Source organism: Mobula birostris, chromosome 22 (genome assembly GCF_030028105.1).
Source record: "Mobula birostris isolate sMobBir1 chromosome 22, sMobBir1.hap1, whole genome shotgun sequence".
In the NCBI taxonomy this organism is placed as follows: Eukaryota; Metazoa; Chordata; class Chondrichthyes; order Myliobatiformes; family Myliobatidae; genus Mobula; species Mobula birostris.
The window spans coordinates 61,478,632-61,505,328 of record NC_092391.1 but is presented as its reverse complement, the minus strand read 5'-3'; positions in this window follow the sequence as shown (position 1 = coordinate 61,505,328).

The following is a 26,697-nucleotide window of genomic DNA, read 5'->3' as shown; positions in this document are numbered from 1 at the left end:
ATATGCAATGTTGTACAACGTGGGTCATCATGATCTCAGTGAGGGTGGAACAAACTTGTACTCACCGTCAGTAAGACCAAAGAACTGATTGTGGACTTCAGGAAGGGTTAGACGAAGGAACACACACCAGTCCTCACCGTGACAGTGAGCAGTTTCAAGTTCCTGGGTGTCAATATCTCTGGGGGTCTAACCTGCAGTTACAAAGAAGGCACAGCTTTGGCTATATTTCACTTGGAGTTTGAGGAGATTTGGTATGTCACCAAACACACTTGCAAATTTCTACAGACATACATTGGAGAGCATCCTTACTGGCTGTGTCACTGTCTGGTATGGGGTGGGGGAGCTGCTGAAAATAAGCTGTGGAGGGTTGTAAACTCAGGCAGCTCCATCATGGGCACTAGCCTGCCCAGCATCCAGGGTATCTTCAAGGACGGATGCCTCAAAAAGGCAGCATCCATCACTAAGGATCCCTTAATAGTAAATTACAATGAGGTATGTATACACTTCTCACACACACACACACACACACACACACACACACATACTCACACACACACACACACACACACACACACACACACACACACACACACTCACACACTGGCCAATTACCAATTTCTACATATAAGGAGCATTTAGACAGACACTTCAACAGGCAAGGATTAGAAAGGTGCAATTATAAGGAAGGCAAATGAGATGGGTGTGTAAATGGACAAAATGGCCACCACGGACATGGTGGGCCGAGGGCCTGTACCTGTACCTGTGCTGTAAGACTGTAGGATTTTATGACAAACCACTCAACCAAAGGGTAATAAATTCAGGTAACAGGCCAGCCCTGGGTCAGCCAAGAGATATATTGTCAAACATAAATGACATTCTGATCTTAAAGCCCACCATTGTAACTTAGATGCAAACACGAGGAAATCTGCAGATGCTGGGATTTCAAGCAACACACATAAAAGTTGCTGGTGAACGCAGCAGGCCAGGCAGCATCTCGAGGAAGAGGTACAGTCGACATTTTGGGCTGAGACCCTTCGTCCTGACCCAACATAGATTGGGAGACTGCTTCACCGTCAACCAGAAGTGGGATCTCCCAGAGGCCACCCATTTTAATTCCACTTCCCATTCCCATTGCCATGTCAGTCCATGGCCTCGTCAACTGTCACCCCTGCCCCCTCCCCTCCCAGTTTCACCTATCACCTTGTAGTTCTCCCCACCCCTCCCCACTTTCTAACTCTGACTCCTTATCTTTTATTCCAGTTCTGATGAAGGGTCTTGGCCTGAAACGTCCACTGTTTATTCCTCTCCATGGATGCTACCTGGCCTGCTGAGTTCCTCCAGCATTTTGTGTGGTTGCTTGGATTTACAGCATCTTCGGATTTTCTCTTGTTTGTCATGAAATTTTGTTTTTTTTTGTGGCAGCAGTACAGTGCAATACATTGAATTACTACGGTACTGTGTAAATGACTTGGGCACCGTGGCTGTATATATGTGCCTCAGCCTTCTGTCCAGTACTGTAGGGACTGGTCTGGGTGAGGAAACCTCCCAGATATGGTGCTAGTACAGCACCCTACAGGGTGTCCACCATGCTACTGACATGTCAGAATGTAATAGAACAGTACCGAAAGCATTGACTATCTATGTAAAGAATGAACAGCATTGCACTGTTTATTCCTGTAAATGTTTTTAAGTTATGAACAAAGTTTATTTTTGTTTTTAAAAAGTCTCAGCTCTGGCTAGTGCAAAGAGCAAACTGCTACACACCTTATGCTGGGAAAGGCCAGTGTCTCCACTGAGGCCTTCAGCAGTGATAGAAAGTCCAAACACACCAGGCTGATTCAATTCTGAATGCTGCGTCTTTTTACAGAGTGAACTCTCCTCAAAGCCGGGTGTCGGTGGAAATGCTTTGTACACTGTGCAGCAGACTCAGCAGAAATATGACTTGGCAAACTGGTTTAACAAACCCCTGGTTTGTCTTTATTGAGTTCACAGATGCCAGTGCTCATCACCTAAAACCTTAAACAGCTTCTCTATCCTTTTTAAAAAAACATCCGTGCTGTTTTCAATGGCTCCAGAGGGTGTGACTCTGTGTGTGTGTGTGTGTGTGTGTGTGTGTGTGTGTGTGTGTGTGTGTGTGTGTGTATGTGTGTATGTGTATTTCTTTATTGTCTATGTGTGTGTGAGTGAGTGAGTGTGTGTGTGTATGTGTATTTCTTTATTGTCTATGTGTGTGTGTGAGTGTGTTTGTATCTCTTTATTGTCTATGTGTGTGTGTGTGTGTGTGAGTGTGTGTGTGTGAGTGAGTGAGTGAGTGAGTGTGAGTGTGTTTGCATCTCTTTATTGTCTATGTGTGTGTGTGTGTGTGTGTGTGTGTGTGTGTGTGTGTGTGTGTGTATGTGTGTGTGTGTGTGTGTTGGGGTACCTCACCTATCTCTTGTCACTGAGATTGTATCGGACACAAGTGCTGGTACTGTAGCTCCCCCTGTTCTCTATTGCCCCTTTTATATATTCCACATTGCTCCTCTCCCTCCCCCTCTCCTTCCTCTCTTCCTTCCCTTGTGATCCTTAAGGAATCCTCTGATTTCCCAGCGGACGGGGTCACAAGCCCTCCCAACAGCAGCTTCAGACAATCTTTCATGCTGACCCAGTACAATTGTAAGCTTGTCAGGCGCACATGGAATGCAGAGAGACATGAAAACTCGTTTACTTCTCTGGCTGATGGCCGGCTTGTCAAACCAGCAGCCCAGCCGCAGTGCAGGCTGCCAAAGTCAATAGCAGCTTCTCGCCTGCACTGCCCCACCCCCAGCACACATCAAACCCCCACCCCCAGCACACATTAAACCCCACTTGCTGCAAGCAAGACCCTCTGGTCAGAATCTGCAAGCAATCTCTATTACACTGAGAACTAACCGGTGTGTTTACACGGGCCATTGCTAGAAGCCTTTGCCTTTGCCTTTGCATATAAATAGTGTCTCTGCCCTTCCACCTTGAGCTGCAGGTCACAATCAGAATCAGGCTTGATATCACCAGCACATATCGTGAAATTTGTTGTCTTTGCAACAGCAGTACAATGCAATACCTAATAATAATAGTCAATATGTAATAGTTAAATTAAATAAGTGGTGCAAAAATAGAAATAAAAAAGTAGTGAGGTAGTGTTCACGGGTTCAATGTCCATTCAGAAATCAGATGACAGAGGGGAAGAAGCCGTTCCTGAATCACTGAGTGTGTGTCTTCAGGCTCCTGTACCTCCTCCCTGTTGGTAACAATGAGAACAAGGCATGTCCTGGGTGATGGGGTCCCTAATGATGAGGCTTCACTCCTCAAAGATGTCCTGGATACTACGGAGGCTAGTGCCTATGATGGAGCTGACTGAGTTTACAACCCTCTGCAGCTTACGTCCATCCTGTGCAGTAGCCGCCCCCTCTCATCACCCACCCCAATACCGTACAGTGATGCAGCCAGTTAGAATGCTCGCCATGGTACATCTGTAGAAGTTTTCAAGTTAGTTAGTTAACAAGACAAATCTGAAATCTCCTCAAAGTCCTAATGGAATATAGCCACTGTCCTGCCTTCTTTGTAGCTGTGTCGATATGTTGGGTCCAGGATTGAATCTGTGTTAGAAAGAACAGTGATGGACACAGTGCTTTGAACATCTGGTCTCAGAAAACAGAAGGGACCATGTATTTAATTAAAGTATATTAAAATGCGGCTTTGACTTTCAGCTTCAGTTAAGACCTAGATATTGGAGTGGCTCAGGCAAGTTAAAGCTGGTGTTTATTGGTACAGGCGTGTTCAGACTGCCATGGGGCTGAAGGGCTTAGAGGGAAATGGTGGAAGCTGTCAGCTTGTGAGGGGGTTTTCAGTGTGTGTGAGCGATGTTTCCAAACAGACATGCAGACGGCAAGTAAACACTCCGAGCCCCGCTGTCAGTTTGACTGCGCTGCTGAAGACAGAGAGAAGGAGGGGCGGTGGAGGGAAGGAGAGACAGGGAGGGGGAGGAATGGGTGCAGGGAGGGAGCACTGAAGAGACACAGAGGCAGAAAGGGTAGGAGGGAAGGAAATAGGGTGTCAAAGAACGTAGAGGAGGCTTGACTCAAAAGTAGAGCAGCGGAGGACTGAGCAGTGACCAATAACTTTAATAATGGATTGCAAAATAACAAGTCAGGAGGGGCCACAAAGCAAGAGAGTACAGGCATGAATATGACAGGTCAGCAAGGTAGCAGAAGGCAACTGGTTGGTTTGCATGCGTGAACAAGTTCTGTGGATGAGAGCTGGGTTTAAATAGGCTGCAGGTGATGAGTTAGAAATGAGCATAGGCCTGACAAAGGGAGGACGAGAGGGGGAGAGGCGAGGAGGGGGAGTGAGCAAGAGAGGAAGGCAAGAAGAGGAGATAATGACTGTGAGGAAAAGGCAGGGAGGGAGAAGGAGGAAAGATTAGAGGCGAGATAATGAAGGTGGAGGGAAGGAGAAAGAGAGTGAGGAAAGCAGGGGTGGACAACAGTTGGGAGAGAGGGAGGATCTAGGGTTGGAAGTGAGATGATGAGTTAATATTGCTGAGTATACATATTCCAGCCATTCAGTAAATATGTCTTGGGCAAGGTTTAATCGATGTGGTTTGTGGATTGGGCTCTGTCGTTCACGTTATGATGTGTTTCTGGTTCTGGTCGCTCCATTTTTGTGTTGCTATTTTGGGTGACTTTGATCACGGCGGCGCGCAGATAACGAACGACATGGAGCTAGACTGAACTGAACTGAATACGCCTGGACTGCTTGGATGATTTGTGGTTTGTTGTTTTTATATTCTGTGTTTCTTGCTTGCTTTTTTCCCCGCTTTCCCGCACTGCTTCTCTGCCACCTGTCCCACACACCCTCGCTATTACCAACATCCCTCTATTTGCGCAGTTCGTTGTCTTCTGCATTCTGGTTGAACATCCAATTTGGAGTGGTCTTCATTGATTCTATAATGGTTACTATTATGTAATGGATTTATTGAGTATGCCTGCAAGAAAATGAATCTCAGGTTGTATATGATGACATATATCTACTTTGATAATAAATTTACTTTGAACTTTGAACCATAGAAATCTAGTCTTCATTGAAAGAAACACAGCAAGATCCCACTAACAACAATGTGGTAATGGCCAAATTGTCTTGTTTTTTTTTTCATGTCTTTTGAGAGGTAACTATTGACCAGGAGACTAGGATAAATAATTACAAATTAATAACAACCAGGGCCCTGGCTTAACCTGATTCTGGTTTTGATTTGGGATTTTGACCTTGAACATCGATGCTATCTGACCTGCTGAGATCTTCCAGCAGAATGTTTGTGGCTTCAGATTCCAGCATCTGCCATCTCCTGTGTCTTCTGCGTTAACCTCTCCATCATTGGGCTCCAACACCCACAGTATGGTACTTTTTATGTACCAGGGTGTGTCAGTCGACTCGAACCCAGATTGTGATTACAACTCAAAGCCGACAAGCATTCACACTATCTACATCCCTCATAATTTTGTATACTTCTATAACAGGTAGAAGGCACAAGAGCCTCAGGACTCATACTACCAAGTTCAAGAACTGTTACTACCCCTCAAACATCAGGCTCTTGAACCAAAGGAGACATCTACACTCACCTCATTTGTCCCATCATTGAAATGTTCCCACAATGAATGATCTCACTTTAAGAACTCTTTATCTCATGTTCTCATTATTTATTGCTATTTATTTATATTTGCATTTGCACAGTTTGTCGTCTTCTGCACTCTGGATAATATTTCATTGATCCTGTTATAGTTACTATTCTATGGATTTATGCCCACAAGAAGACAAATCTCAGGGATGTATATGGTAGACATATATGCACTTTGATAATAAAATTTACTTTGAAATTTGAGCATGTCCCTTCATTTTCCTGCACTCCAGGGAATAATGTCCTAGCCAGTTCAACTCTTCCCTATAACTCAGGTCCCCAAGACGTGAAAACATCCTTGTAAATTTTCTCTGTACCCTTTGAAGCTGACCAATATCGCATCGAGCGGTAGAGAAATGCTGTTACAGTGCTAGTAACCCTGGGTTCAGTTCCCACTACCGCCGGTATAGAGTTTGCACATTCTCCCCGTGACTGTGTAGGTTTCCTCTGGGTCACAGGTTTCCTCCCACAGCCCAAAATCATGCCGGTTAGCAGGTTAATTAGCCACGTGGGTGTAATTTGGCAACACGGCCTCGCTGGGTCAGAAGGGCCTGATACAATGATTTATGTCTAAATTAAAAACATTAGCAATGGAGAATTACATCACGGGTACAGTCTGCACCAACCATCAATGAACATGACCTCTAGCCCTGTACTATTTCCATATTTCATGTTTTAAAATTCTGTCTAACTATCACTATGTTTGACCAGTTCTCCCTCACAAGACGGTCCAGTCCACTGAGCACATCTACACAGAGTAGATACAGTCCAGTCCGTCACGGGTACAGTCCTCCCTTCCCCTGAGCACATCCACACGTAGCGTTGTCACAGCAAAGGAGTATCCATTATCAGGGACCCCCACCACCCAGCCCATGCTGTCTTCTCACTGCTGCCATCAGGAAGGTGGTACAGGAGCCTCAGGACTCACACCACCGGGTTTAGGAAGTTATTACCCCTCAACCATCAGGCTCTTAACCAAAGGGGATAACTTCACTCAATTTCACTCACCCCATCTCTGAACTGTTCCCACAACCTATGGACTCACTTTCAAGGACTCTTCATCACATGATCTTGATCTTTATTGCTTTATTATTATTTTCTTTATTATTTTGTTTCTCTTTTTTATTTGCACACTTTGTTGGCTTTTGCACATTGGTTGTTTGTCTGCCCTGGTGGGTGTGGCCTTTCATTGATTCTATCATGCAAAGATTGCAAGTACATTTATTATCCAAGTATGTATGTAGTATGCAACCCTGAGATTCGTCTTTCCCACGGACAGTCACGACACAAAGAAACACCATGGAACCCATGCAAAGAAAAAATCATCAAACCCCTCCTTCCCGCATGCACAAATTAAAATCACACAAACGGCATCAAAAAACAAATGAAAACACAAAATATAAAACAGAAAATTGAAAGGCGTATTTCAGTTCAGCTCAGTGTTCCCTATCTGCAGGCAAAAATTGCCCAGACTAGATTCACTGAGTATGCCCACAAGAAAATGAATCTCAGAGTTGTATATGTTGACATCTATGTCCGTTGATAATACATTTACTTTGAATTTTGAGCCTGTCTGTTTTGGGAACTAGGACCCTGGCAAGAAGTAATCAACGATCCCACCCCACCTCCAGCATGGTTAGCTATTCTCAAAAATCATTAGTTTCCGAAAAAAAATTCCTGAGGTATTAACTGCAAGTCAGCACTTCAATGTTTCCCCTGCTAAAAAATGTAAAACAAACCGATTTGCTGGCAGCCGGAGGCTGATTTGTTTTCCCTGCGGCAATGATTCCCAGTGGAGTAAGTTAGAACCTCCCACACAGAACAAATCCACCATGTGTGATAAGGCGCTTAGTTTAAACGGGGTGGAAAGCAAAAAAAAAGTGGCTGCTGGAATTGAACCCTGACTCATGGAGTATGGATCTGCTGAGTGACAGCCTGGAACCAGAGAGTGAGCACGAAAAAGGGAGAATCACTTTCAATTTGGATCATGCAAACTCTCCCTCTTTCTCTCTCCCTGGCATTTAAAGGCGTCAGTATAACAGGATTTAACACCTCCAGTCAACCCTACACAGGAAGACACATACTGAGATGTTTTAAACTGACTGTGTTTGAAAACTTTCAACAGCTGGGTGTTCTGTTCCTGGTCGAGATTTAAACTGACCCCCTCTGAGATTGTAAGGGGGCTTACATTTACATAACTTTACTGTACCAGAGCGTGGGTTCAGTCCCGTCACTGACTCTGAGCAGCTTGTACACTCGCCCCGTGGAACGTGTCGCTTTCCTCTGCTCCATGGGTTAATTGCTCATTGCAAATTATCCCATGATTAGACTAGGATTAAATCGGGGGATGCTGGCCAGAAAACCCTGTTCCACACTGTATCTCAAATATATGAATAAATATAGTGGAGTTGGTTTATTATTGTCACAGGTAAAGAGGTGCATTGAAAAATCTGTTTTAAGGTTCAAAGTACATTTTTATCAGAGTACACATACGTCACTATATACAACCCTGAGATTAATTTTCTTGCAGACACACACAATAAATCCATAATAGAATAATAACCATAACAGAATCAATGAAAGACTGCACCAACTTGGGCATTCAACCAGCGTGCAAAGGACAACAAAATGTGCAAATAGAAAAAGAAGAAATAAGAAGAATAAATAAATAAGCAATAAGTCTCAAGAACATGAGATGAAGAGTCCTTGAAAGCGAGTCTACTGGTTGTGGGAACAGTTCAGTGATGGGGCGAGTGAAGTTGAGTGAAGTTATCCCCTTTGGTTCAAAAGCCTGATGGTTGAGGGGTAATAACTGTTCCTGAACCTGGTGCTGTGAGACCTAAGGCTCCTGTACTTCCTTCCCTATGGCAGAATATTTTCATATTGTTCATACAGGTCGAATCATTGCACAGTGCATTGGGGTAGGACAACAAAGAGCAATAACAATGCAGACTAAAGTGTAACAGCTACAGAGAAAGCAAAAAGGTAAATGATCAGATACAAGATCATAACAAGGTACGGTTACTGTGCTAAGGGCTTAGGTGTATGTGTGTGTGTGGATATATATATAACTAGGGTGCTTAAGATTTTTGCACAGGACTGTAGTAATTTTATGTATTGCACTGTACTGCTGCTGCAGCAAAAAAAAACAAAATTTCATGACATATGTGAGCGATGATAAACCTGATTCTGATATGGGTCTCTATTGTGGACTGAGAGTGGGAAGGGGACAGGGAGAGGAGAATCATGGTTGGGAAAAGGGGAAGGGAAAGGGGAGGGAGCAGGAAGCAGCAGAGAGACATTCTGTAATGATCCATAAACCAATTGTTTGGAGTCAAATGACCTTGCCTGGTGTCTCAGGGCTGGGTGTGTCTGCACCCGCACCAACCCTGCTATCTGTCCCTCACCCCTCCCACGGCATTCCAGCTGTCTTATCCCTTGGCACTTCTCACCACCACCTTTTGACTGTGTTGTAATGCAGGACGAGTTGCCAGGCAACCCAGCCAGGCCAGTTCCCAATCACCAGATCATCTATTTCTTTCTTACGGATCTCCATGGTGAGGCCCAGTTGAAAGATGCTCACTCAGTGTTGAGTACTGAGTGCAGTTATGGTCACCTACCTACAGGAAAGATGTCAGTTATCTTGACAGAGTACAGAGAACATTTACAATGACGTTCCTGGGTCTTGGGGAATCTTGTGTTGAGAAATGTTCCTTTTGAACTGACTAACAATTCTCTCACGAATTTTGGCACAAAGGGGTGAGCCACGACCCATCCTTGCTTGCAAAGACTGAGCCTTTGATGGACGCTACTTTTATACCCAGTCATGATACCTCACCTGCTACCAATTAGCCTGCTTAATGAGGAGACTTCCAAACCGGTGTTACTTGAATATTCTGTGCACTTTTCAATCTCATTTTAACTCTGTCCCAATTTTTGCTGAGTGTGTTGCAGCCATCAAATTCTAAATTTGTGTATGTTTACAAAATACAATTAAGTTGGTCAGTAAAGCTATTGAAAATCTTTTCTTTGTACTTTTGTCAGTTAAATAAAGGTTCACGTGAATTAACATATCACAGATTTTTGTTTTTATTGCATTTTGGAAAATATCCCAACTTTTCCGGAAATGGGGTTTGTATATAAATTTATAAATATATATTAAAAAATATGTATATAAATTAAGTAAGCAGTGGAAAAATTAAAATAAAAAAATAGCGAAAGATCATTGTCTAAACTAGGAAAAAACAAACCATGAATTACAATAAATACATATATTTACCGTAATTCACAGTTCGCTTTCTCTATTATCATTGTCCCGCTGCCACAAAGACAATAAATTTCATGAAATGTGCCGTTGATATTAACTCTGATTCAGATGCTCACTGTGTTGCCTGGCTGAGCCACCGATGTACTGTTGGAATTCTTATGAGTAAACTCTAGTCACCGTCTCTACGTGAGAGTTTGTCTTTCCTCCATACTTGAGTTCCAACATTGCCAGCGAACAAGGCAACAGAAATAGCTCTGGATAGAGGGGAACCAGGAGATACTTGGACTGGCTGATGCCTCTGGATTGTAAAATCTGGGTATGTGGGGTACATGCCCTCGTTCTCCTACAGTCCCACTTGTCCTAGCTCACCAACATTCCCTTTTTCCTGCATTTGGTCCACATCTGCACGAAAGAGCATGTCTTATGAGGGCGGGTTAAGCGAGCTAGGGCTTTACTCTTTGGAGTGATGGAGGAGAGAGTTCCCTTGATAGACCTGTACTAGATAATAAGATGCATAGATCAGGTAGACAGTCAAAGACTTTTACCCAGGGTGGAAATAGGTAACGCAAGGGGGCATAATTTTAAGGTGATTAGAGGAAAGTATAGGGAGAATGTCACAGAAATATTGTATTCACAGAGTGGAGGTTGGGTGGAATATGCTGCCAGGGGTGGTAGGAGAGGTAGATATGTAGTTTGCAGGCTGCGGAGTGAGCTGGGAGCAGAGTGAAGGCTTAAGGGCTTCGGCTCAACGGGCTTAGGCAGAAACGGGCGAGGCGAGGGAGGTTTGGCATTCATTTTCTGTTGTTATTTGAGGAGAGGGGCAGTATGAGTGTGAGGGCAGTTTGCTGTTCTCGGTGTCGGATGTGGGAGGCCCTGGAGTCTCCAAGCCTCCCGGGCGTCTACATCTGCGCCAAGTGCATCGAGATGCAGCTCCTAAGGGGCCGCATTACGGAACTGGAGCTGCAGCTCGATGACCTTCGTCTAGTCAGGGAGAGTGAGGAGTTGATAGAGAGGAGTTACAGGCAGGTGGTCACGCCGGAGCCATGGGAGGCAGACAAGTGGGTCACGGTTAGGAGGGGGAAGGGGAAGAGTCAGGTAATAGGGAGCACCCCGATGGCTGTACCCCTTAACAACAGGTACTCCTGTTTGAGTACTGTTGGGGGGGACAGCTTACCTGGGGGAAGCAACAGTGGCCGTGCCTCCGGCACAGAGTCTGGCCCTGTAGCTCAGAAGGGTAGGGCAAGGAAGAGGAGGGCAGTTGTGATAGGGGACTCGATAGTAAGGGGGTCAGATAGGCGATTCTGTGGACGCAGTCCGGAGACCCGGATGGTAGTTTGCCTCCCTGGTGCCAGGGTCTGGGATATTTCTGATCGTGTCCAAGATATCCTGAAGTGGGAGGGTGAGGAGCCAGAGGTCGTGGTACATATAGGTACCAATGACATAGGTAGGAAAAGCGATGAGGTCCTGAAAGAAGAATATAGGGAGCTAGGAAGGGAGTTGAGAAAAAGGATCGCAAAGGTAGTAATCTCAGGATTACTGCCTGTGCCACGCGACAGTGAGAGTAGGAATGCGATGAGGTGGAGGATAAATGCGTGGCTGAGGGATTGGAGCAGGGGGCAGGGATTCAAGTTTTTGGATCATTGGGACCTCTTTTGGCGCAGGCATGACCTGTACAAAAAGGACGAGTTACACTTGAATCCTAGGGGGACCAATATCCTGGCAGGGAGATTAGCGAGGGCTACTGAGGTGACTTTAAACTAGAATGGTTGCGGGGTGGGAATCAAATTAAAGAGGCTAGGCGTGAGGAGGTTAGTTCACAACAGGGGGATGAGAACCAGTGCAGAGACAGGGGGGTGTAAAGTGAGGGTAGAAGCAAAAAGTACTAAGGAGAAGAGTAAAAGTGGCAGGCCGACAAATCCAGGGCAAGCATTAAAAAGGGCCACTTTTCAACATAATTGTATAAGGGCTAAGAGAGTTGTAAAAGAGCGCCTGAAGGCTTTGTGTATCAATGCAAGGAGCGTTCGTAATAAGGTGGATGAATTGAAAGTGCAGATTGTTATTAATGATTATGATATAGTTGGGATCACAGAGACATGGCTCCAGGGTGACCAAGGATGGGAGCTCAACGTTCAGGAATATTCAATATTCAGGAGGGATAGACATGAAGGGAGGGGAGGTGGGGTGGCGTTGCTGGTTAAAGAAGAGACTAACGCAATAGAAAGGAAGGACATAAGCCAGGAAGATGTGGAATCAATATGGGTAGAGCTGCGTAACATTAAGGGGCAGAAGACGCTGGTGGGAGTTGTGTACAGGCCACCTAACATTAGTAGTGAGGCCGGAGATGGTATTAAACAGGAAATTAGAAATGTGTGCAATAAAGGAACAGCAGTTATAATGGGTGACTTCAATCTACATGTAGATTGGGTGAACCAAATTGGTAAAGGTGCTGAGGAAGAGGATTTCTTGGAATGTATGCGGGATGGTTTTTTGAACCAACATGTCGAGGAACCGACTAGAGAGCAGGCTATTCTGGACTGGGTTTTGAGCAATGAGGAAGGGTTAATTAGCAATCTTGTCGTGAGAGGCCCTTTGGGTAAGAGTGACCATAATATGGTGGAATTCTTCATTAAGATGGAGAGTGACATAGTTAATTCAGAAACAAAGGTTCTGAACTTAAAGAGGGGTAACTTTGAAGGTATGAGACGTGAATTAGCTAAGATAGACTGGCAAATGACACTTAAAGGATTGACGGTGGATATGCAATGGCAAGCATTTAAAGGTTGCATGGATGAACTACAACAATTGTTCATCCCAGTTTGGCAAAAGAATAAATCAAGGAAGGTAGTGCACCCGTGGCTGACAAGAGAAATTAGGGATAGTATCAATTCCAAAGAAGCAGCATACAAATTAGCCAGAGAAAGTGGCTCACCTGAGGACTGGGAGAAATTCAGAGTTCAGCAGAGGAGGACAAAGGGCTTAATTAGGAAGGGGAAAAAAGATTATGAGAAAAAACTGGCAGGGAACATAAAAACTGACTGTAAAAGCTTTTATTGGTATGTAAAAAGGAAAAGACTGGTAAAGGCAAATGTAGGTCCCCTACAGACAGAAACAGGTGAATTGATTATGGGGAGCAAGGACATGGCAGACCAATTGAATAATTACTTTGGTTCTGTCTTCACTAAGGAGGACGTAAATAATCTTCCAGAAATAGTAGGGGACAGAGGGTCCAGTGAGATGGAGGAACTGAGCGAAATACTTGTTAGTAGGGAAGTGGTGTTAGGTAAATTGAAGGGATTGAAGGCAGATAAATCCCCAGGGCCAGATGGTCTGTATCCTAGAGTGCTTAAGGAAGTAACCCAAGAAATAGTGGATGCATTAGTGATAATTTTTCAAAATTCGTTAGATCCTGGACTAGTTCCTGAGGATTGGAGGGTGGCTAATGTAACCCCACTTTTTAAAAAAGGAGGGAGAGAGAAACCGGGGAATTATAGACCGGTTAGCCTAACGTCGGTGGTGGGGAAACTGCTGGAGTCAGTTATCAAAGATGTGATAACAGCACATTTGGAAAGCGGTGAAATCATCGGACAAAGTCAACATGGATTTGTGAAAGGAAAATCATGTCTGACGAATCTCATAGAATTTTTTGAGGATGTAACTAGTAGAGTGGATAGGGGAGAACCAGTGGATGTGGTATATTTGGATTTTCAAAAGGCTTTTGACAAGGTCCCACACAGGAGATTAGTGTGCAAACTTAAAGCACATGGTATTGGGGGTAAGATATTGATGTGGATGGAGAATTGGTTAGCAGACAGGAAGCAAAGAGTGGGAATAAACGGGACCTTTTCAGAATGGCAGGCGGTGACTAGTGGGGTACCGCAAGGCTCAGTGCTGGGACCCCAGTTGCTTACAATATATATTAATGACTTGGATGAGGGAATTAAATGCAGCATCTCCAAGTTTGCGGATGACACGAAGCTGGGTGGCAGTGTTAGCTGTGAGGAGGATGCTAAGAGGATGCAGAGTGACTTGGATAGGTTGGGTGAGTGGGCAAATTCATGGCAGATGCAATTTAATGTGGATAAATGTGAAGTTATCCACTTTGGTAGCAAAAATAGGAAAACAGATTATTATCTGAATGGTGGCCGATTAGGAAAAGGGGAGGTGCAACGAGACCTGGGTGTCATTATACACCAGTCATTAAAAGTGGGCATGCAGGTACAGCAGGCGGTGAAAAAGGCGAATGGTATGCTGGCACTTATAGCGAGAGGATTTGAGTACAGGAGCAGGGAGGTACTACTGCAGTTGTACAAGGCCTTGGTGAGACCACACCTGGAGTATTGTGTGCAGTTTTGGTCCCCTAATCTGAGGAAAGACATCCTTGCCATAGAGGGAGTACAAAGAAGGTTCACCAGATTGATTCCTGGGATGGCAGGACTTTCATATGAAGAAAGACTGGATGAACTGGGCTTGTACTCATTGGAATTTAGAAGATTGAGGGGGGATCTGATTGAAACGTATAAAATCCTAAAGGGATTGGACAGGCTAGATGCAGGAAGATTGTTCCTAATGTTGGGGAAGTCCAGAACAAGGGGTCACAGTTTAAGGATAAAGGGGAAGCCTTTTAGGACCGAGATTAGGAAAAACTTCTTCACTCAGAGAGTGGTGAATCTGTGGAATTCTCTGCCACAGGAAGCAGTTGAGGCCAGTACATTGGCTATATTTAAGAGGGAGTTAGATATGGCCCTTGTGGCTACGGGGGTCAGGGGGTATGGAGGGAAGGCTGGGGCGGGGTTCTGAGTTGGATGATCAGCCATGATCATAATAAATGGCGGTGCAGGCTCGAAGGGCCGAATGGCCTACTCCTGCACCTATTTTCTATGTTTTTCTATGTCTCTATACATTCGGGACATTTAAGACATTCTCAGATAAGATCATGGATGAAAGAAAACTGGAGGACTATGTGGATGAGGGGGTGGAGATATGGCTCTACCAAAGGAGGTGTAAGGCTCTCCTCCCCTCCTGTAGCTTTGTAAAGACACTGCCCAGAAGAAGGCAATGGCAAACCACTTCTGTAGAAAAATCTGTCAAGAACAATCATGGTCACGACACCATAATCGCCCATGTCACAGGCACGGCATGTAACATTGATGACGTGGGAGAGAGGGGTTCAATTGTTCTTGGAGTAGGATAAAAGATCAGCACAACATTGTGGGCTGAAGGGCCTTTATTGTGCTGTAGTGTTCTATGTAATATTCCCTAGGTTCTTATTGGGCTTGCTGCTTCCTGGCAACCTCAATGCACTTCAAAAATCTGTTGCCATTTAGACTTTAAACAGATTTTATCCCAGTTAGTAATAGGGTAATTGAAGTCTCCCACTATTGATTTACCAAGGTGCTGCCTGGATTAGAAAGCGTGATGTTTGAGGACAGGTTGAGTGAGCCAAGGCTTTTCTGTCCGGAGCGAAGGAGGATGAGAGGCAACTTGACAGAGGTGTATAAGATGGTATAGGAGCACAGATCGAGTGGATATCCAGAGGCTTTTTCCCAGGGTGAAACTGGCTAATACAAGGGGGCATAGTATAGTGGGGAGTATCAGAAGTAAGATTTTTACACAGAGACCGGTAGGTGCAGGCAACACATTTCCAGGGCTGATGATAGAGGCAGATACAGCACGGGCGTTTAAGAAACTCTTAGTTATGCGTATGGGTGATAGAAAAATGGAGGGCTATGTGGGAGGGAAGGGTTCAATTAGGTTTAAATGTTGGCACGCAGTAGTGGGCCGAAGGTCCTGTACTGTGTGATAATGTTCAATTTTCTGTGTTTCTGTATATTCTATTCCTCTGAGTCTTTCCTGTCCATGTACCTATCTAAGTGTCTTTTAAATGGTGCTCATGGGATTGAAAGGCTTACAATATGAGGTGCATTTGAAGGCTCTGGACCTGTACTCACTGAAATTCAGAAGAATGAGGAGGGATCTAATTGAAAGCTATTGAATATTGAAAGGCCCCAGTAGGGTGAATATGGAGAGGGTGTTCCCTATGGTGGAGGTCTAGGACCAGAGGCACAACCTCAGAATAGAGGGACATCCATTTAGAACAGAGATGAGGAGAAATGTCTTTAGCCAGAGAGTGATGAATCTGTAAAATTTGTTGATACAGGCAGCCATGGAGGCCAAGCAATTGAGTATATTTAAAGCAGAGGTTGATAGATTCTTGATTAGTTGGGGCATGAAGGGTTACGGGGAGAAGGCAGGAGACTGGGGCTGAGAGCGAAATGGATCAGCCATGATGTCTGTGTGTTAGTCGTTTTCCTTAAAAAGTCCAAGGCACTTTGCTGAGGAAAATTGAGGGCAGACAGCTTTGTTGTTACTCTGCTACTGAAATAGTATGAACCTGTCATAAGAATCAGTTAATGGAAGGGTGGAGCAGACTCGATGGGCCAAATGGCCTAATTCTGTCCTATATCTCATGGTCTAATGTATCGGCCATAATCATTTCATCTTGTAGGTCATTCCATATACAGACCACCCCGGGTAAAAAAGTTGCTCCTCAAGTTCCTCTTAAATCTCACCCCTTTCAGCCTAACCTTATGTCCCATTCAGCCTCAATGCCACTCTCAGTGAATCAGGTACTAATACTCCTAGGTCGCTCTGTCCTACAACACTCACCAGGGCCCTACCACTTACTGGTCCTCAACACGCTGGCTGGCGCAGTAGCGTAGTGTAATGCCATTATTGCGCCAGTGACCCAGGTTCAATACCGCCACTCTATGTAAGGAACATTCTTCCCGTGACCGTATGAGTTTCCCCTGGGAGCTCCAGAGTCCTCCCACATTCCAAAGCCATACGCCTTAGTAGGTTGGTTGGTGACATTGGGTGTAACAGGGTGGCACAGGCTTGTTGGACCAGTAGAGCTGGTACTGTGCTGTGTCTCCAAATACAAAAATAAACCTAGTGCTGATATCAAGATTCCAGGAACTGGGAGGGAGCAAGTGAGTTTCAAAATCCAAAGTAAATTTATTATCAAAGTACATATATGTCACCATATACAACCCTGAGATTTGTTTGCCTGCAGGCAATCACAGTAGAACAGAGAAATACAATAGAATCAACGAGAAACTACACACGAAGGCTACACACAGACAAACAGCCAATGAGAAAACAAAAGTAAACTGTGCAAGAATAAATAAACTAATAGACGGACAAACATACAGACAGACAGATAGATAGACGGATGGATAGACAGATAAATAGACAGACAGACAGATAGGGAGATAAATTGATAGATAGATAGATAGACAGATGGATAGACAGATAAATAGATAGATAGATAGATAGACAGACAGATAGATAAATTAATGGATAGATAGATAGACAGACAGAAAGATAGATAAATAGATAGACAGATAGACATATAGATGGACAGATAGGCAGATAGATAAGCAGATAGCTAGATAGATAGACAGACAGAAAGGTAGATAGATAGATAGGTAGACAGAAAGATATATAAAGAAAGAAAGGAAGTCCATAGGTTGTGGAACCAGTTCATTATTGAGGTGAGTGAAGTTATTCATTCCAGTTCAGGAGCCTGATGGTTGAAGGGTAATACTGTAACTGTTCCTGAACCTGGTCATGTGGGATTTAAGGCTCTGGTACCTCTTTCCCAATGCAGTAGTGTTCCCTGGATTTTGTTTTTCAGTGTGGAATCCAGAGGATTTCTTTACCTGAGAAGGTCACTTCCATTCCCAGTGTCAGACAAAATCTGGCAACCGTTGTGTTGATATAAACAACAAGCCTCACTGGGATAGTGCCAAACCTGTCTCTGACTGGAAAGGTAAACACTGCATTGGATGCACTGCAGTTAAAGGCAGTCACACCACCACCCTCAGTCTTCTCTCTAAAAGTACCAGCAACTCTGACAATTGCCCTTAGGGAATGAAGCAATATCGTCAAGCTTCAAAAGAGACACCTACATCAACATGCAGAGTGCTGTGGATTTTGTTTGACACATTGACACATGAATGATTGCCTTGTACAATTTTTTAGTTGGATGTTTTTCCCTGGATTAGAGCCCTCGTTGCTCTGCACCATGCTCGGACGCTTCTCATCCGCAAGGCGAGGCTTGCAAAGAGGGGGGCCGCACTCTGAGCTATTCCTGCAGTCTGTTGTGTGCCAGGAATCAGCGTAACTTCTGGCAACTTGGCCCACATGTCAATGCAGCCCTCTAGTTTAGACTCCTCACAGAGTCAGACAGTACAGCAACACAGGACCACGCCTTTTGACTTCTCAGTTGCCTTCCAAATGTGCTCAAGGGCTTCAGGGAGTGAAAGGGTTAACATATGAGGAGCTCTTCACGGGTCCAGGCCTTAACTTGCTGGAGATCAGAAGTATGGGGGCGGGGGAGAATCTCATTGAAACCCACCAAATATTGAAAAGCCTAGATAGAGTGGACATGGAGAGGATGTTTCCAATGGAGGGGGAGTCTTGGACCAGAGAGCACAGCGTCAGAATAGATAGATGACCATTAGAATGGAGATGAGGAGGAATTTCTTCAGCCAGAGAGTGGTGAATCTGTGGAATTTGTTGCCATAGATGGCTGTGGAGGCCGAGTCATTGGGAATATTTAAAGTGGGGGTTGATAAGTTCTTGATTAGTCAGAGCATCCAAGGTTATGGTGTGGGTGGGGGTGAGGACCGGGACCTGCTTTGCTGCTGTTGTGTTCGAGGTTGTTCTGCCGAGCATTGTGGGTATGCTATCTTGTTGCAGAATGTTTGGCAACGATTGTGGGCTTCCTCCGCACGTCCTTAGATTGTGCTGGTTGTAAACACAAGTGATGCATTTCACTGTATGTTTCGACGTACAGTACTGTGCAGACTGCTAAGGCACATACATATACCTAGAGCACCTGAGAATTTTGCACAGTACTGTAGTGATCTAATGTACTGCATTGTACTGCTAATGCAAAAAGAAACAAATTTCATGACACATGAGTGATGATAAACCTGATTCTGATCTGGGTCTCTATTGTGGACTGAGAGTGGGAAGGGGACAGGGAGAGGGGAATCATGGTTGGGAAAAGGGGAAGGGAGAGGGGAGGGAGTGGGAAGCACCAGAGAGACATTCTGTAATGATCAATAAACCAATTGTTTGGAATCAAATGACCTTGCCTGGTGTCTCAGGACTGGGTGTGTCTGCACCCGTACCATCCTCCCCAACCCGGCACTCCTTCTCTGCCACCTGTCGCACACCATTCCCACGCCACTCCACGCTCGCCATTCACAGCACGCTGGGGTAGGGGATGGGCTGCACCAACTCCAGCCCAGGTGCTGCACCACACCATCCACAGTGCCGTGCACCAGCCCAATGCATCTCTTCCAGTGGCTGAAAACAGGCTTGAGGCCCTGAATCCAACAGACTCACTCTGTACTCTGCAATCTTTCAAGCTCATTGACATTTTTTCCAGTAGGTACGTGACCAGAACTGATAACAACCTGAAATTCATTGAATCTGGCCTTTATAACTCAGAGTGTTGAGTACGGGAGTTGGGATGTTATGCTGAAGTTGTATAAGATGTTGGTGAGGCCAGATTTGGAGTATTGATCTGAGAAGTAGTTTTAACCCATTAAGGAGAAGCAAACTAACTGCTGATTATTCTCCTGCCGATTATTGTAGATTATAGAAACTTCTCTTGCAGATATTTAATTGCAGTACAGACCAAGTATTTTTTTCCCAGAGATTCAACACAGTAACAGGCTCTTCCGGCCTATCGAGCCTGCACTGGCTAATTACACTCATGGGACCAATTAGCCTGCTGACCGGTGTGTCTGTGGACTGTGGGAGGAAACCGGGGCAGCCAGAGGAAACGCACGCGGGCACGAGGAGAATGTACACACTCCATACAGACAGCGGCAGGAAATGAAACCCCACCGCTGGCGCTATACTAACCGATATACTAGCCTGGTCGCATCAGTTCCACTTGCCTACAACTTGTACCAAACTGCCCGTCACTCATTGCGGCTTATTTTGTTGGACGGCCTCTACTTGGGGAATTACGGTAGCTGTTCTCAGCCACACCGTGAAGGCATGGGACCAAGGCTGTCCCAATTATACAGGTCTTTCCAGTTCATCTATGCAGTGATCTCATTGTTATCTTAGACTGATAAAGAGACTTCATTGTCTCAGACCCTTTGACTGACATGTTATTTCTGAATGCTATTCCTGCAGCTTGTCTCCTCCAGCTCTGCACAACACTTTCACAATCACTTTGGCTCCAGGTGAGTTCAGGAGACGTGCCTTCACCCCATCACTACCAGAGGAAGAAGGCTTCTCCAGAGGCCAACGATGGCAATGTGCCTGAAAGAAAGCTTGCTCCCCCTGAACTTTCAAATCAAATCAAATCAAATCAAAGAACATTTATTATCCAAGTATGTATGCAGTATACAACCCTGAGATTTGTCTTCCCCACAGACAGTCATGACACAAAGAAAACAATGGAACTTTTTAAAAAAACATCTAACATGCAAAAAAAACGTGTAAAATGGCAAATAATGAGCAATAAAACAATATAAAACATGAGTGGCATGGTTGTGTAGTGGTCAGCACAACACTTTACAGTACCAGTGACCCGGGTTCAATTCCCATCGCACAGTAGTGTAGTGGTTAGCACAACGCTTTACAGTACCAGTGACCCGGGTTCAATTCCCATCACACGGTAGTGTAGTGGTCAGCACAAGGTTTTACAGTACCTGTGACCCGGGTTCAATTCCCATCACACGGTAGTGCAGTGGTTAGCCCATCAAAGGTTATAGTGAGAAGGTGGGGGAGTGGGACTAAATGGGAGAATGGATCAGCTCATGATAAAATGGCAGAGCAGACTCGGTGGGCCGAATGGCCGATTTCTGCTCCTTTGTCTTATGGTCTTATGGTCTTACATTACCAGTGACCCGGGTTCAATTCCCATCACACAGTAGTGTAGTGGTTAGCACAACGTTTTACAGTACCAGTGACCCGGGTTCAATTCCCATCGCACGGTAGTGTAGTGGTCAGCACAACGCTTTACTGTACCAGTGACCCGGGTTCAATTCCCATCACACGGTAGTGTAGTGGTTAGCACAACGCTTTACAGAGCCAGTGACCCGGGTTCAATTCCCATCACACGGTGGTGTAGTGGTCAGCACAACACTTTACAGTACTGGGTTTAATTCTGACACTGCCTGTAAAGAGCTTGTATGTTCTCGCCATGACCACATAGTGTTCCTCCAGGTGCTCCAGTTTCCTCCTGTACACTGTTCAAAGACTTACCAATTGGTAGGTTAAATTAGGCCTGTGATTAGGGTAGGGTTAAATCAGGGGGTTGCTGGATGATGTAGCTGGAAGGGTCTGTTCCAGACTGTATCTCAATAAATAAATAAATCATAACCAACCACAGAGTCATAAAAGCAGTCGAGGAATGTCTAATGCAGAAACACTGGTCGTAGTTGATGTAAATGATTTTCCACTGCACATCTTACATTGCAAGATCTTCATTAGTTGAAGATAGTGTCATAAAAACGGAGAACCTAGGACTGCATAAATATGAGAGATCCGGCAGATGCTGGAAATCCAGAGAACACACACAGAATGCTGAAGGAACTCAGCAGGTCAGGCAGCGTCTACATAAATGAATGAACAGTCAAAGTTTCAGGCCAAAATCTTCTTCAGTACTGAGAAGGAATGGGCAAGGTGCCAGACAAAAAAGTTGGAGGTGGGGGCGAGGGGAAGGAGGCTAGCAAGAAGGTGATAGGTGGAGCCTAGTAGGTTGGAAAGGTGAAGGGCTGGAGAAGGAGAAATCTGATTGGAGAAGAGACTGGACCGTAGGAGAAAGGGAAGAAGGAGGGGACCCGGGGGAGGTGATAGGCAGGCCAGAATGGGGAATAGAAGAAGGGGGGGGGAGGGAGAGGGAATTTTTTTACCAGAAGGAGAAATTGGTATTCATGCCATCGGTTGGAAGCTACCCAGTCGGAATATAAGGTGTTGGTCCTCCACGCTGAGTGTGGCCTCATCTTGACACAAGAGGAGGTCATGGACTGACAAGTCAGAACAGGAATGGGAATCAGAATTAAAATGCTTGGCCGATGGAGCGGAGGTGTTCAATGAAGCCGTCTCTGAACTTATGACCTGTCTCGTCAATTTACAGGAGGCCAGATCGAGAGCATGGGTCACAATAGACAACACAATAGACAACCCCAGCAGATCTACCACACACAATAGACGGCACCAGCAGATCCACCGGACACAATAGAGGACCCCAGCAGATCTAACTGGCACAATAGACAACACCAAAAGATCCAATACACATAATAGACAACCCCAGCAGATGCACCAGCCACAATAGACAACCCCAGCAGATCCAACAGGCACAATAGATGACTACAGCAGCTTCACCAGACACAATAGACATCCCCAGCAGGTTCCCTGGGCACAATAGATGATCCCAGCAGGTCCACCAGACACAATAGACGACCTCAGCAGATTCACCAGACACAGCAGATTCACCAGACTTGATAGGCGACCCCCGCAGATTCACCGGACACAATAGATGACCCCACAATAGAACTGTATCTTCTTCTTAATCCCCATCACCCCTACTGGGACAGAGGAGCTCGCCTGGGCCAGTCTTTCACATTGTCTCCAGGTGCAGCCCATCTTCTTGGTGTATCCTTCCTCGCCCAGCCACAAGTCTTTGGAGCTTCCCTTGGTGTTTTTGTAGCATTGGGTTTTTATGGGATAGGGTAATTGCCCCCATGCCCAACCCAGTCTAGCAGCTGGAGAGTTTATTACAGAATGTAGAACATTGAACAGAACAAGAGAGTACAGGCCCTTCAGCCCATGATGCTGGGCTGACCCTTTAGTCAGAGATCTCCATTAGACAGGGTTGACCATGGATTTTGTGTCCTAGCTATCTAGATACGCAAGCAAGGGCAGCCCACGTAGCAAGCTCCCCCTCTCCACGCAGCTGATGAACCCAAAGGAACGGCAGAGACCGATACAGTTTGGCACCAGCAGCGTCGCAGGAGTAGCCAGTTAACATTGAACTCAATGTCGGACAGCCTTAGAGACTCTGCCTCCAGACTTTTCACTCGGGGTTTACACCCAGAACCTTCCCCATGAATGGGTATAGCCACAAGGCAGCAGAGGTTTGAGATCAGAGCTTTCCGTCTCCAAGATGAGCTGCCAGCCACGGCAGTGAAGCTCCATCTGCCTGAACCAGCTGGTTTTAAGACGCCAGTAACCTTGTCCTTGCCCCTTCTCCTGCCAGTAGAAATGTTTCAGCCGGGTTTAGTAGCTGAGCCACATGTGAAGGCCAGGAGCTGGACCTGGTTGTCAGAGGCTGTTTGAGTGGTACGCCACCAGGAGCATTTAATAGGTAGTGGGAGCTATACCCACAATCTTCCCTGGCTATAAGAATCTTGACTTACTTACTTACTCACTGGTGTTTAGGTCAGCAATGAAGGTCCTCCATCTCTGTCTGTCCAAACCATCGCACGCAGACATAGAAGGATTCTCCTTTGCTGTTTCCATGACAATTTTGTTTCACCAATCAGGGTTGTTAGCCCTGAGCTGAACCCCCGAATCTGGAAGATCGGTGGACCACTCTTAGTCTCACCTCTGCCCTTTGACCTGTTTGGCATGGGTGACCCTACCAAGAGTAAAAGCCCAAGGCCCTGACTCCACCCAACATAGCTCTCCCAGTCTTTGAGGCGTAAAAGCCTCCAAACCCTATGCCAAAGCTGTCGTCCTCTTGGAGGTTAACAACCTTAAGGCTGACCTTTAACCTACTCTAAAATCAATCTAACCCTTCCGGAACATGAAATACAAGATAAAGAATCTTTAAAGCGAGATCATAGGTTGTTGGAACATCTCAAAGGATGGGCAGGTGAGTGTAGCAATCCCCTTTTGTTCAAGAGCCTGATAGTTGAGGGGTAGTAACTGTTCTTGAACCTGGTGGTGAGAGTCCTGAGGTTCTTGTACCTTCTACCCAATGGCAACAGCAAGAAGAGAGCATGGCCCGGGTGGTGAGGATCTCTGGTGATGGATGCTGCTTTCCTACCCAGCACCAGATCACCTGATCGGCCCAAATACACACTGCCAGAATATAGACAGCAAGCTTCACGGTGGAGATAATAGTCAATTAGGAAATTGGTAAACTGGATTATTACTGTCACGTGTGTGGAGGGACAGTGGAAAACATTGTTCTGCATGGTGCCCATCACTGAGGAGATACGTGTGGACCATGGCTAACTGGCCACTCGAAAGCCGCTTCTTTCATGCTGGTCAGTGATTGGTTCCTTTAAAGTTTGCAAAGCTCTTTTCCCATTGGTTGACTTGTACGCCATGATGCCCATTTCTGGTCCTGGGCATCCCTGGGGGTATAAGAGTAGCACGTGTGAGAGGTTTTCCCACTTTCTTTCCTGCCATCCAAGGGGCCCACTTCAGGCTGAAGTCACAACCGACACAGAAGGACCATTGAGAAAGAGCATGCGGACACAGACAGGCCCCCACCTCTGCGTTTCTTATTCAAGTGTTCGTTTGTAGCAGGCTTGGTTCTTCAGTTTTATGATTCAGGGAGATTTAACAGAGTATCCATTCATTTCAAAGGTAACTGCACGTTCAGTATTGTGGCTTTGAGTAGTTTAGACAAACACTTGTTTAGCAAGACGACCAGTTGAGGGTTTTACTGTTCATTTCCAAATCAATAGCAGCACACTGGTTTTAACATTTGTGTTTTCTGTTTCATTCCTTGGATCTTCAGACTTGTTCCCCTCGTTACAGAGGGAAAAGCAGCAACACAGTAGTTGTAGTTAACATTTTATCAATTGAATTAACTGTTATGGGCGCCTCAGTAGCATAGTAGTCAGTACGACGCGATTACAGCTCGGGCTGTTCTGGAATGTGAAGCTCAATTCCAGCACCGTCCTGTAACGAGTCTCTCTACGTCCTCCCCATAGAACGCAAGGGTTTCCCCAAGTGCTCCGGTTTCCTCCCACAGTCTAAAGACATATGGGCTAGGTTAATCAGTCATTGTAAAGTTGTCCCGTGATTAGGTTAGGGTTAATTGGATCTGTCAGGGGTGGCTGTGGAGGTGTGGCTCGAAGGGCCAGAAGGGCCTGCACCACACTGTATTGCTAAACTCAACAGAGTTACAGAGAAAGTTTGGTGCAAGCAGACAATAAGGTGGAAAGGCCATTATGAGATAGACTGTGAGGTCAATGTCACAGTGTGCTCTCGGAGGACTGGACCAGAGTGCGGAGGAGTGGCAGGCTTTCTCGGTCACAGGGGTGGGGGGAGTGGGGGGTCACTGGCACCAAGAACACAGAAGTTGTGAATGGCAGGCTTACAAATCGACCCAGGAGTAGAAGAACGACAGAGTCCCCATGAAGGAATATCAGCAGATCCTCGGAGGAAAGACTGAGCAACAATGTGAGACAAATCATTCTCTCCAACACACTGACTCTGCTAAGGCACTGAACAAGGGCTGTCTTTAAATAACACTGGACAACAAAGATTTTGCTTTCTGAATGCTTTTGGGTGTACCTTATGGACCTCGGGCTACTGACCATGAAAATCACCATGAAAATTCCCTATTACGCACCATTTTCTGAAATTGCCTACATTTGTTATTTCAATTCATAATTCATGTCAGAATAACTAATGCCATGATGAAGGAAGGCATTTTCGTTGGCCCACAGATCAAACAGGTCATCAATGACAGGCAATTCAAAGAACTTCTGGTGGGATCGGAGAAAATCACACAGAAGGCATTCAAGGATATTGTTGAAAATGTTTTGGCAACTACAAAGCACCAAACTACATGCAGCTGGTTGACAACATGCTTCAAGCATACCAAACCATGAAGTGCACCATGTCACTAATTCATTTCCTGCATTTGCATTTAGACTTCCCCCCTGCAAATCCTGGCGCTGTCGGTGACGAGCATGGTGAAAGGTTTTACCAGGACATTGCGCTCATGGAGAAACGGTATCAGGGCAACTGGAATCCATCAGTGCCGGTTGATTATCATTGAACACTTAAGCAAGAAGCCTCAGACACTGAGTACAAATGAAGATCATCAACAAGACTTTTTTAGCTTTGTTGAACAATTGCAAAGTGTTATTGTTATGCAACGAACACATTATATTCGATAAAAGTTCATTTCTTGTGTCCCCGAATTCCTATGTGATACAAGTAATCTGAAATTATATTTGTGCTCAGCTTTAAGCATTCTATCATAAACGAAAAGATTTCTAAGGAAGCATCGCTTTTGAAAAAATTTGTTTTCCAGTGAGAATGTGGGAACCCCGTGCCTGTCACAATTAACTTGACAAGATTAAACCAAAATCACAAAGGCTTGATGGCTCTACTTAAGATAAGACCATAAGATATAGGAGCAGAGTTAGGCCATTTGGCCCATCGAGTCTGCTGTACCATTCAATTATGGCTGATCCTTTCTTCCCCTCCTCAGCCCCACTCCCCAGCCTTCTTCCCATAACCTTTGATGCTGTGTCTAATCAAGAACCTATCAAGCTCTGCCTTAAATACACCCAATGCCCTGGCCTCGTCAGCTGGCTGTAGTAATAAATTCCACACCCTCTGGCTAAAGAAATTTCTCCGCATCTCTGTTTTGAAAGGATGCCCCTCAATCCTGAGACTGTGCCCTCTTGTCCTAGACTCCCCCATCTTGGGAAATATCCTTTCCACATCTACT